The 11,516-nt window shown below is 56.2% G+C and overlaps 3 pseudogenes; all 3 read left to right on the top strand.

Annotated features, from left to right (window-relative positions):
* The first annotated feature begins 2,587 nt into the window (after nt 1–2,587).
* Nucleotides 2,588–6,945, top strand: LOC129529043 (protein FAM27D1-like; annotated as a pseudogene).
* A 478-nt stretch (nt 6,946–7,423) lies between these two features.
* LOC129529042 (protein FAM27D1-like) lies at nt 7,424–8,303 on the top strand (annotated as a pseudogene).
* A 1,422-nt stretch (nt 8,304–9,725) lies between these two features.
* LOC129529041 (protein FAM27D1-like) lies at nt 9,726–10,689 on the top strand (annotated as a pseudogene).
* The last annotated feature ends 827 nt before the right edge of the window (nt 10,690–11,516 follow it).

Genomic DNA, 11,516 nt, shown 5'->3' with positions numbered 1-11,516 from the left:
TGTATTTTTAGGAGAAACAGGGTTTCACCATGTTGGGCAGACTGGTCTTGAACTCCTGACCTTAGGTGATCCACCCTCCTCAGCCTCCCAAAGTGTGGAATTACAGGCATGAGCCAGAGCCTGGCCTCACCTGGCTAATTCTTTGTATATTTGAAGAGACGGGGTTTCACTGTGTTGGCCAGGATGGTCTTGATCTCCTGACTTCGTGATCCGCTGGCCTCAGCCTCCCAAAGAACTGGGATTAGAGGTGTGAGCCACTGCACCCGGCCTCAATGTAGCTTATTATCAAAGTATTTACATAGAAAAATTAATCAAAGGGCACAAGCATTTCAACACTTAGGTTAAGATGAAATCTGTGGAAGGAAGAGTGCCAGACACACATGAAATGTTTTGTGCATGAAGGAACCACAACTTAAAATGATTTTCTGTTATTCGTTTTGGTATGTTATTTTGGAAATGTGATTAATCACGTATGTAAAGGACGTTGGGAAGAATTTCCAGATACTCTGATATGCATGACATCTTAATCACACAGTATAAAGCAAGGCTATCTTAGGAAATTAGGTATCACTGCCAAGGATCTTTACATGAGAAGATAAATTAAAATTACTATTAAATTTGTAACAGTCAGATGGGCTGGCAGGCAAGTTGTGTCTTTTATTCTCAGTATTTTTTCTTTCTCCTTGATTCAATAAAACAAACTTAAACGCCAGTTATCTGCAGAACCCTCCCTAGACTATGTTTAATGATATGTGAAACACAGCCTGCACACTCACAGATCCTTGCCACGTCCCGTTCTCATCCTCTCAAAACCTGTGTTGCCCTGTGGCTAGATTTCTCAAGGAGATGAAAGAGAGAGACGAATGAGAACCATCTTCTTTCAGGTCGCTCTGCACTGCTCCTGCAGGTAGACAATGACCTCTCCGGTGAGGCTATTATCCTTGGCTTGGGGGTGGAGGCCTTAATCCTAGAAAAGAGGCCTCTCAGGGTGGGGAGGTGATTTAAATTCTTATGAGAGAGACGCAGCTCCCCACCTCATCTGGACCTTCACAAACCTAAACTGGAACCGCCGGAAAAATGACTGACAATGGGCCACACAAGCCAGGCAGAGACGCGGGGAGAGGCTGACCACAAGAAAGGCGGACGTAGAAGATACCGTCCTCTGGCGCACAGGGCACATATGTCCCAACACACACACTCACACGCACACAGGGACACAGAGCAAAAGAGTGAGAAAGGGGAGAGAGAGAAACAAGAGAGAGACATATGCACACACACAAACGCACAAAGACATACATCAGTGGCAGGGTAACACCTACACCCAGGCAGCCCCTGAATTTTCAGGGTTCTGCTCTCCACGACTACAACCCACTGGTGACAGAGCAGCCCACTGGCGCACAAGCAAACCTCTCCTTTTTTGAAGAGACTCACTGGCACACCGTCCGTGCAGGCCTGAGCCTGGGATCCCGCGCTGCTTCCCCTGCCCTCCGCCTGCAGTTTCTTCCTCCTGGACGACCCTCCGTGAATCCCGGCCTCCAGAGACTATCCTGTTGATGCCCTGGCCAGGACTGGTCTTAGCCCCGATTCTGACTAATCCCTCTAGTACCAGGTACTCGGGAGGCGGAGGCAAGAGAATCACTTGAACCTGGGCGGCAGAGTTTGCAGTCAGCTGAGATCCCGCCACTGCACTCGACTGAGTGACAAAGTGAGATTCCGACTATAAAAAAAAAAAAGAAATAAAAGAAAAATGACCGCGGAGCGGCGGCTGTGGGGACTGGGGCGGCGGCGGGTGAAGTGAAGATTGGGAAAGGGGCCTCGTCGACCCTCCCCAAATCCGGGCCTGAGGCTGGGATCTCGCGCTGCTGCCCCGGCGATCCGCCTGAGGTTTCTACCTTCTGAGGTTTCTTCCTTCTGAGGTTTCTTCCTGGTGGTCAACCCTCCGAGAATCCCAGGCTCCGGAGACCATCCTGTTAATGCCCTGGCCAGGACTGCTCTCAGACCCCACTCTGACGCACTATCACACGGGGCTCCTACTTCGCAAAGTCTCAGGGACCCATCCAAGGGCAACAGTGGCAATCACTAGGACCAAAGCGGAGGCTCAGGCCTTGCACATGCGCACTGGCGAGACCGAATCCCCGCTTGCTCCGGAGAGTCCGCGGCGGATCCTTTAAAAAATGGCGGCGATGCGCGGCTGAGGGGACTGGGGCAGCGGTGGCGACGGCAGCGCAGTCCGAGGCGGCGGGTGGGAAGAGGACTACGATAGGGTCCTGCGGGAGACCCAAGGGTTGTACCCATAGAGGTCCTGTCATCAGGACCTTCTTGATCGGTCTTCTGCTTCGGTTGCCGGTGGAGGAGGAGCTTCAGGGTGCAGCTGGGTAGATTTCTTCAACCTGACTATGGATCCCACGGGGTGATCAGGAATGGGGTTACAATGCAGTGAGGCGGGAAGGGTCTCGCTGGGGCACAGAAAGATCCTAAGGGCTGCAAGGCAGTACTGTCAGCTGAAAATGCACTGACCCATGAGCCCACTGCCTCCCTCCTTCCTAGGTGGAGCAGTGGCCTGACTTCATCTCCAAGGTTCGGGGCTATGGCATCCCGACACTGCTTTCCGCAGCATGTGCAAGGAGAGACAGAGGTGAGTCCGAGATGGAGCCAATGTGACCACACGTAGCACTAATGTTCCCCAAGAGCAGATGGAGTCAGGGTGGGTCTTTGAGGCCGTATGGGGCGATGCTGAGACGGATAGTGACGTCCAGGTGTGTGCAGGTGGGTCACTGGGACCTCCCACACAAAGCCAAGGAAAAGCCAAGCACACTAGAAAACCTGTGAGACAGGGCCTGTGCCTGAGTCCAAGCCACATTCAGGGATGACTGCCAGAGGGGCCAAGAGGTTTCGACAAATGACACCACACCGACATCCCGCCACCGGTAGGTACCCCTGACGCCACCTCCCCTGCACCCAGCAAAACCCAGTCCCTTTGGCTCCCTGACATCCGTGGCAGCCAAAAGATTCAGTGCTTGGAGGCACTTTCCCGAGGAGCAGAGGAACAGGATGGCCCTCAGGAATGAGAGAGGAAAGGCAGGTGGGATGCAACACTAACTTTTCTAGAAGGCAAAGGTCAGCCACGGTGGGGTTGCCTCCCGCTCTTCCTGGAAGGACCACGAAGCCATCACTTGGGACATGCAGACAAAGGGAGCTTCCCTGTCCAAGACAGGTATGGAAGCCCAGAACTCCAGGATCATGACACACTATCATCCAGAAATAGGTTTGGAGAGGGAAGCAATCATAAAAGGGACCCCAACGAAATTTCTCCCTAATGGACTGGGAAGTGTTCTTTGTTGAAGACATTGAGCCAGACTAAGAAGCCTCTAGGCTTCACAGGAACTGGGCAGACAGAACAAGAGGGAGGACAGAGCAGAGGCCAATGCCACAGCACAATGCCATTGTCACGGGCATCCGGGAAAATGTGCCAAATGGGTGACTTGGTCAGGAAGGCCAGTGTTTGAGTGACAGACATGCTTGCCCCATCTTGTAGCCAGCTTCCTTCTCCATCCCAGTGTATAGCTGTGGGTAGATTTCTCAATGAGGGCAAAGGGCGAGAGGAGTGAGAACCATCTTCTTGAAGGTCTGTGGGCACACTCCTGCAGGTGGACAATGAACACCTGTGAGGCCTTTGTCCTTGGCTGAGGTGCAGTCGTCTTGATCCTAGCAAGGAGGCAGCGCAGGATGGGAAGGGTATTAAAACTCCTGCAAGACAGGCCGGAGGTACGAAGCCCCTTCACTGAAGCACAGCCATGGAGAACTCCTGCTATGCCAAAATTCAGGGACTGGATATTAAGACAACAGTGGAAACCACTGTGACGAGACAATCAGCTAGAGCCATGCGGAGGCACACTGGCTGGGCCGACTAAAGCTCCAGTGCTGGAAGGCAGGCTGCTGCCCCTTTAAACAATGGCCACTGCGTGGTAGCAGATGGGCTCCTGTTGCAGCCTCGGCAGCGACTGGATCCGGGGTAAAGTTTGCAGCGGCCTGGTAGAGGGTGCGGCCGGTGTCCTGTCCCAGGGCGAAACCCCCAGGAGTCCTGTCCTCAGGACCTCCTTGAGCTGACTCCCACCAGGGGAGGGAGAGCTTCAGGACACCTGCTGGGTTCTTGGGACTCCCCTTCAGATCCGATTTTGGCCCCCTCTGAGTGAGATAGGATGGGCTCACCACCTCTGTTGAGGCAGACAGGGCCTCGCTGCAGCACAGAATGATCCCATGGGTCTCAAGGCATGGTGTCAGCTGAAAATTCACTGATCCATCAGCCCTCTGCCTCCCTTCTCCTTTGAAAGAGCACTGGCCTGCCCGGCTTCTAAAAGCCCTGGGGCTCCGGAAGCCAACCGCAATTTACAGGACACGTGCAAACAGGAACAGGGGCGAATCCCAGGTGGAGACCATGCGATGATGTGTGGCACTGGCCCATCCCACAGCAGATGGAGTGGATGTGTGTAACCAGAGGAATGTGTGGCGACGGTGAAACAAACGGTGGTGTCTAAGCATTTGCCCGGTGGAAGGGGGGGACAAGTGACATTTCCATTACAGCAATGAAAAATTAAAGAACACCTGGGAAACAGGAGGGGGCTTGTGACTGACCGGATACAAAATTTGAAATTCCTGCCAGAGGAGCAAAGATGTTTCTGCAAATTTCACCCCACCGCCAAAGCTCCATTGCCCAGGTAGCCCTCACACAACGTCCCCTGCACCAAGCCCCAGCCCCAACACCAGCCCCGGCCCCAGCCCAAGACCCAGCCCAGTCTCCTTGGTTCCCTGACATTTGTTAAGGCCAAAAGATCCAGGGAGACAGTCCACCCAGGAGAAGAGGAGAGGATGTCCCTCAAGAATGAGACAGGAAGTGCAGAGGAAATGCGACACCACCTGTGCTAGAAGACAAGGCCAGTCCCGGTCTCCCAGCGCTCATTCTAGGCAATCCACCCACCCATGAAGGGAAACATGGAGAAGAAGCAAACTTTCCTGTCTGAGAGACTTCTCCACGGTCAGGAGATCTGCCCAATCAAGCAGAAAGAGGTTTGGAGAGAGAAACAATCATAACAGGTATCTCCAGGAAATGTCTCCCTGACAGACTGGGAAGTCAAGGACTGGGAAGTCCCTAACGGACAGGGAAGACATGTGGCCAAAGCGAGAGGCATCTAGGACACGGGAGGCAGAGCAAGAGGGAGGACAGAGCAGAAGGAGCAAGAGGGAGAACAGAGCAGAGGGAGGACAGAGCAAGAGGGAGGTGAGAGCAGAGGCCGCAGCCCAGGCCGGATACAGCACCGTGCCACCGCCACGGGCATAAGGGGAGGGGTTCCAAAAGGGTGGCTTGTCCAGCGAGGTCACCGTTCCAGTGACAGGGATTGTTGCCATCTCTCATTCCTGGCTTCGTCTTGCAGACTGTATCATGGTGTGGCTTCATTTCTCAGAGAAGAGCCATGAAAAGATACAAGCATCTTCTCTGACGTGGGTCCGCTGCTCTCCTGTGGGACAAAGAGCTCCTGTGGGGCTCTTGTCCTCAGGTGCAGTGTGATCATTTTGATCCTAGGAAAGAGGCCACTCAGGATGGGGATGAGATTTCAATTGCTCCGGGACTCATGCATCTCTTCACATAGGCCAGGCCTTCACACATCCAAAGCGGATACGGGGCGGCAAAAACGATTCACAACCGGCCTCATGACCCAGGCAGAGATGCAGAAAGAGGTTCACCAAAGACAGGCCGCCATGCGAGAAACCGCTTTGTGGCGCACAGGGCACATTCGGCCAAACACACACACGCACACGGGCACACACACACAACCCACTGAGAGAGGGAAAGAAACAGAGACGGAGAGACAGAGAGATAAGAGAGAATGGGAGAAACACGCACAGACACACACACGCACACACAGACACAGACACAGACACACAAAAAGAGTCATTCAGGAGAGGCATTGAAACACACACCCCCAGGCAAACCCTGAGTCTGCGGGGATCGGCTCTCGACGAGAACGACCCTCGGGTGAGAGAGCAACCCAGGGGCATGCAGGCCGACCTGTCCTCGAGATCACGGACGGAGGCACGACTTTTGGGGAGACTCACCCCAACCCACACCGTCACGGCAGGCCTGAGGCTGGGATGCCGTGCTGCTTACCCCGGACTCCGCCTGCGGTTTCATCATTCTGGTCGGCCCTTTGCGACTCCTGGCATCCGGAGACGTTCCCGTCGACCCCGTGGAGAGGTCAGGCCGGAGCCTCAGAGCCCCGACACCCAAGCACTGCCACTGAGGGCTCCTGCTTTGCCAAGCCTCGGGAACTGGTTTCTAAGACAACCGTGGGAACCACTGTGAGGGGAAAAGAAGCTCGCGCCTCGCGCATGCGCATTGGCTGGGCCGAATCGCGCTCTGCTCCTCACCGGCAGGCTGCGTCCCTTTTAAATAACGCCACCGCTGCGCCGCGGCAGTGAGGCTCCTGCTGCATCCGCGGTGGCGGCTGGATCCGGGCTCCACTTTGGGGCGGCGTGAGAGAGAGGGCCGCGGGTGTCTTGTCCTGTCCCAGGGCCAAACCCCCAGGAATCCTGTCCTCAGGACCACCTTGAGCCGACTTCCACCCAGGGAGGGGGACTTCAGGACGCCTGCTGTGTTCTCAGGACTCCCCTTCAGATTGGATTTTGGCCCCCTCGGAGTGGGATAGGATGGGCTCACCACATCTGGTGAGGCAGGCAGCGCCTCGCTGCAGCACAGAATGATCCCATAGGTCTCACGACCTAGTGTCAGCTGCAAATTCACTGATCCCTCAGCCCTCTGCCTCACTCCTCCTTTGAAAGAGCAGTGGCCTGCCCCGCTTCTAAAAGCCCTGGGGTTCCCGAAAACCGACCGCCCTTTACAGGACACCTGCAAACAGGAACAAGGGCGAATCCGAGGTGGAGACAATGTGACCACGCGTGGCACTGGTGTATCCCACCGCAGATGGTGTGAATGTGTGTCACCGGAGGCATAAGGGGCGACGCGAAACAAACAGTGTTCTCCTTGCATGTGCCAGGGGAAGAAGGGAAGGAGTGGCCTTTCCATCAGTGCCAAGGAAAATCGAAGAACACCCGGGACTGGAGGGTGGGGGCGCCTGTGCCTGACCCAAGCCACGTTTTCAAATGCCTAGCAGAGGAACAAAGAGGTTTCTGCAAAATTCGCCCCACTCCCAACACTCCACCGCCCTGGTAGCCCTGACGCGACTTCGGCTGTACCCAGCCACAGCCCCAGCCACAGCCCCAGCCCCAGCCCCAGCCACAGCCCCAGCCACAGCCCCAGCCACAGCCCCAGCCCCAGCCCCAGGACCCTTTGGGTCCCTGACATTCGTTTGGGACAGAAGATCAAGGGAGTCAGTCCACCCAGGAGCTGAGGAGAGGATGTCCCTCAGCAATGAGACAGGCCGCCATGCGAGAAACCGCTTTGTGGCGCAGAGGGCACATTCGGCCAAAGACATACACGCACACGGGTCTCACACACAAACTGACAGAGACAGGAAAGAAACACCCAGAGACTGAGAGACAGAGAGAGAAGAGAGAATGGGAGACACACACACCGGCACACACACACACTCACAGACTCACACGGAAACACACACACACACACTCACAGACAGACTCCTAGAGCAGAGGTATTGAAACACACCACCCCAGGTAACCCCTGAGGGTTCGGGGTTCTGCTCTGGACGAGATCGACCCGCGGGTGAGAGAGCACCCCAGGGGCACGCAGGCCGACCTGTCCTCGAGATCAGAGCGGCACGACTTTTGGCGAGACTCACCCTAACCAACACCGTCCGGGCAGGCCTGGGGCTGGGATGCTGTGCTGCTTACCCCGGACTCCGCCTGGTGTTTCATCATCCTGGTCGGCCCTTTGCGACTCCTGGCATATGGAGACGTTCCCGTCGATCCCGTGAAGAGGTCAGGCCGGAGCATCAGAACCCTGACACACAAGCACTGCCACTGAGGGCTCCTGCTTTGCCAAACCTCGGGGACTGGTTTCTAAGACAACCGTGGGAACCACTGTGGCCGGAGAAGCTGCTCGCACGTCGTGCATGCGCATTGGCTGGCCCGACTCGCGCTCCGCTTCTCGCAGTCAGGCTGCGTCCCCTTTAAGTAACGCCACCGCCGCCCGGCGGCAGCGAGGCTCCTGCTGCAGCTGCGGCGGCGGCTGGATCCGGGCTCCTGTTCGGGGTGGCGTGGGAGAGGGGACCGCGGGTGTCTTTTCCTGTCCCAGGGCCAAATCCCCAGGAGTCCTGTCCTCAGGACCTCCTTGAGCCAACTTCCACCGAGGGAGAGAGGGGGAGCTTCAGGACACCTGCTGTGTTCTCAGGACTCCCCTTCAGATCCCATTTTGGCCCACACCGAGTGAGATAGGATGGGCTCGCCATATCTGGTGAGGCAGGCAGGGCCTCGCTGCAGCGAAGAATGATCCCATAGGTCTCGAGGCCTAGTGTCAGCTGCAAATTCACTGATCCATCAGCCCTCTGCCTCCCTCCTCCTTTGAAAGAGCAGTGGCCTGCCCCGCTTCTAAAGGCCCTGGGGCTCCGGAAAGCCTACCGCGCTTTACAGGACTTGGGCCAACAGGAACGGGGGAAATGCGAGGTGGAGACTATGTGACCAAGCATGGCACTGGTGTATCCCACAGCAGATGGTGTGAATGTGTTTCAACGGAGTCATACGGTGGGACGGCGAAACAAACGGTGTTGTCCAGGAATGTGCCGGTGGTAGCGGGGAACGAGTGACCTTTCCATCAATGCCAAGGAAAATCGAGATCACCTGGGACCCGGGGGTTGGGGGCGCCTTTGCCTGACCCAAGCCACGTTTTCAAATGCCTACCAGAGGAGCAAAGAGGTTTCTGCAAAATTCGCCCCACCCCCAGCCTTTCACCGCCCTGGTAGCCCTGACGCAACTTCAGCTGCACCCTGCCCCAGCCCCAGCCCCAGCCCCAGGCCCAGCCACAGCCCCTGCCCAGTCCCTTTGTTTCCCTGACATTCATTTCGGACAGAAGATGAAGGGAGTCCGTCCACCAAGGGGTAGAAGAGAGGATGTCCCTCAAGAATGTGACAGGAAGTGCACGGGAATGGCGACACCACCTGTCCTGCAAGAGAAGGCCTTTCACGGTCGTCTATCGCTCCTTCTAGGCAATCCACCCACCCATGTGGGGAAACCTGGAGAAGAAGGAAGCTCCCCTGCCTGAGACACGTATGGATGCCTAGAGCTCCAGGGTCATGAGACCTGTCCAATCCAGCTGAACCACGTTTTGAGAGAGAAACAATCATGACATGGATCTCCAGATAGTGTCTCCCTGACGGACTGTGAAGTCATCTTTGTTGAAGAAATTTGGCCAGAGCGAGAGCCATCCACGCCTCTGAGAAACAGGGGAGGCACAGCGAGTGGGAAGACAGAGCAGAGGCTGCAGCCCAGGCAGGGTACAGCACCGTGCCACTGCAATGGGCATAAGTTGAGGGGTTCCAAAAGGGTGGCTTGTCCAGAGAGGCCAGCGTTCCAATGACTGCGATTTTTGCCGTCTCCCATTCCCGGCTTCCTCTTGCAGGCTGTATCGTGGTGTGGCTTCGTTTCTTAGAGAAGATCCGTGAAAAGATACAAGCATCTTCTCTAACGTGGGTCCGCTGCTGTCCTGCGGGAAAAAGACCTCCTGTGTGGCTCTTGCCCTCAGCTGCAGTGTTTTCATCTTGATGCTAGAAAAGAGGCCGTTCAGGTGTGGGATGAGATTTCAATTGCTCCAGGACTGTCGCATCTCCTCACGTGGGCCAGGTCTTCACACACCCAAAGCGGTTCCGCGACAGTGAAAATAATTCACAACCGGCCTCATAACACAGGCAGAGACGCAGAAAGAGGCTCACCAAAGACAGGCCGCCATGCGAGAAACCCCTCTGTGGCGCACAGGGCACATTCGTCCAAAGACACACAAGCACACGGGCACACACACACAAACCAATAGAGAGAGGGAAAGAAACACGCAGAGACTGAGACACAGAGAGAGAAGAGATTATGTGAGACACACACACAGACACACACCAACACACACACACACACAGAGCCCTAGAGCAGAGGCGTTGAAACACACACCACAAGGCAACCCATGAGCCTTCGGGGTTCTGCTCTCAACGAGATCGACCCTTGGGTGAGAGAGCAGCCCAGGGGCATGCAGGCCGACCTGTCCTTGAGATCACAGCGGCGGCACGACTTTTGAGGAGACTCACCCCAACCAACACCGTCCGGGCAGGCCTGAGGCTCGGATGCCGTGCTGCTTCCCCAGGACTCTGCCTGGGGTTTCCTCATCTTGGTCTGCCCTTTGCGACTCCTGGCATCCAGAGACGTTCCCGTCGACCCCGTGGAGAGGTCAGACCGGAGCCTCAGAGCCCGGACACCCAAGCTCTGCCGCGGAAGGCTCCCGCTTTGCCAAGCCTCGAGGACTGGTTTCTAAGACAACCGTGGGAACCACTGTAATGGGAGAAGCCGCTCGCGCCTCGCGCATGCGCATTGTCTGGGCCGACTTGCGCTTCCCTCCTGGCAGTTAGGCTGCGTCCCCTTTCAATAACGCCACCGCTCCGTGGTGGCGGCGAGGCTCCTGCTGCTGCCGCGGCGGCGGCTGGTTCAGGGGTCCAGTTTGTGGCGGCGTGGGAGAAGGGGCCTTGAGTATCCTGTCCCAGGACCAAACCCCCAGGAGTCCAGTCTTCAGGACGTCCTTGAGCTGACTTCCACCGATGGAGGGGGAGCTTCAAGGCGCCTGCTGGATTCTCAGGAATCCTCTTCAGATCTTAGTTTGAACCCCTCCTGGTTAGAAAGGATGGGCTCAGCACATCTGGTGAGGCAGGCAGGGCCTCGCTGCTGCACAGAATGATCCCATGGCCCTCAAGGCGTGGTGTCAGCTGAATGTTCACTGATCAGTGAGCCCTCTGCCTCCCTCCTCCGTTGAAAGAGCAGTGGTGTGTCCCACTTCTAAAAGCCGTGGGGCTCCTGCCAGCAGACACCACTTTCCAGGACAGGTGCATACAGGGTCGGTGCAAATCCGAGGTGGAGACAATGCGATCACGCGTGACACTGGCGTATCCCACAGCAGATGGTGTGAATGTATGTCACCGGAGGCATATGTTGCAATGACGAAACCAACATTAGTGTCCACGCATGTGCCCAGTGGAAAGGCGCATCAAGTGGCTTTTCCCTGAGTGCCAAGGAAAATCAAAGAACACCTGGGAACAAGGAGGAGGCCTGTGCCTCAGTCCAAGCCACATTTTGAAATGCCTGCCAGAGGAGCAAGGAGTTTTCTGCAACATTCACCCCACCCCAAAGCCTCCACCGCCCAGGTAGCCCTGACGCAACCTCCCCTGCACCCAGCCACAACCCTATCCCCAGGCCCAGCCCAGTTCCTTTGGTTTCATGACATTCGTTACAGACAAAAGATTCAGGGAGTCAGTCCACCTACGAGCAGAGGAGAGGATATCCTTCATTTGTGAGACAGGACG

Source organism: Gorilla gorilla, chromosome 21 (genome assembly GCF_029281585.2).
Source record: "Gorilla gorilla gorilla isolate KB3781 chromosome 21, NHGRI_mGorGor1-v2.1_pri, whole genome shotgun sequence".
In the NCBI taxonomy this organism is placed as follows: Eukaryota; Metazoa; Chordata; class Mammalia; order Primates; family Hominidae; genus Gorilla; species Gorilla gorilla.
The sequence above is the reverse complement of the archived record's forward strand: the minus strand, read 5'-3'. Positions and strand labels throughout refer to the sequence as shown.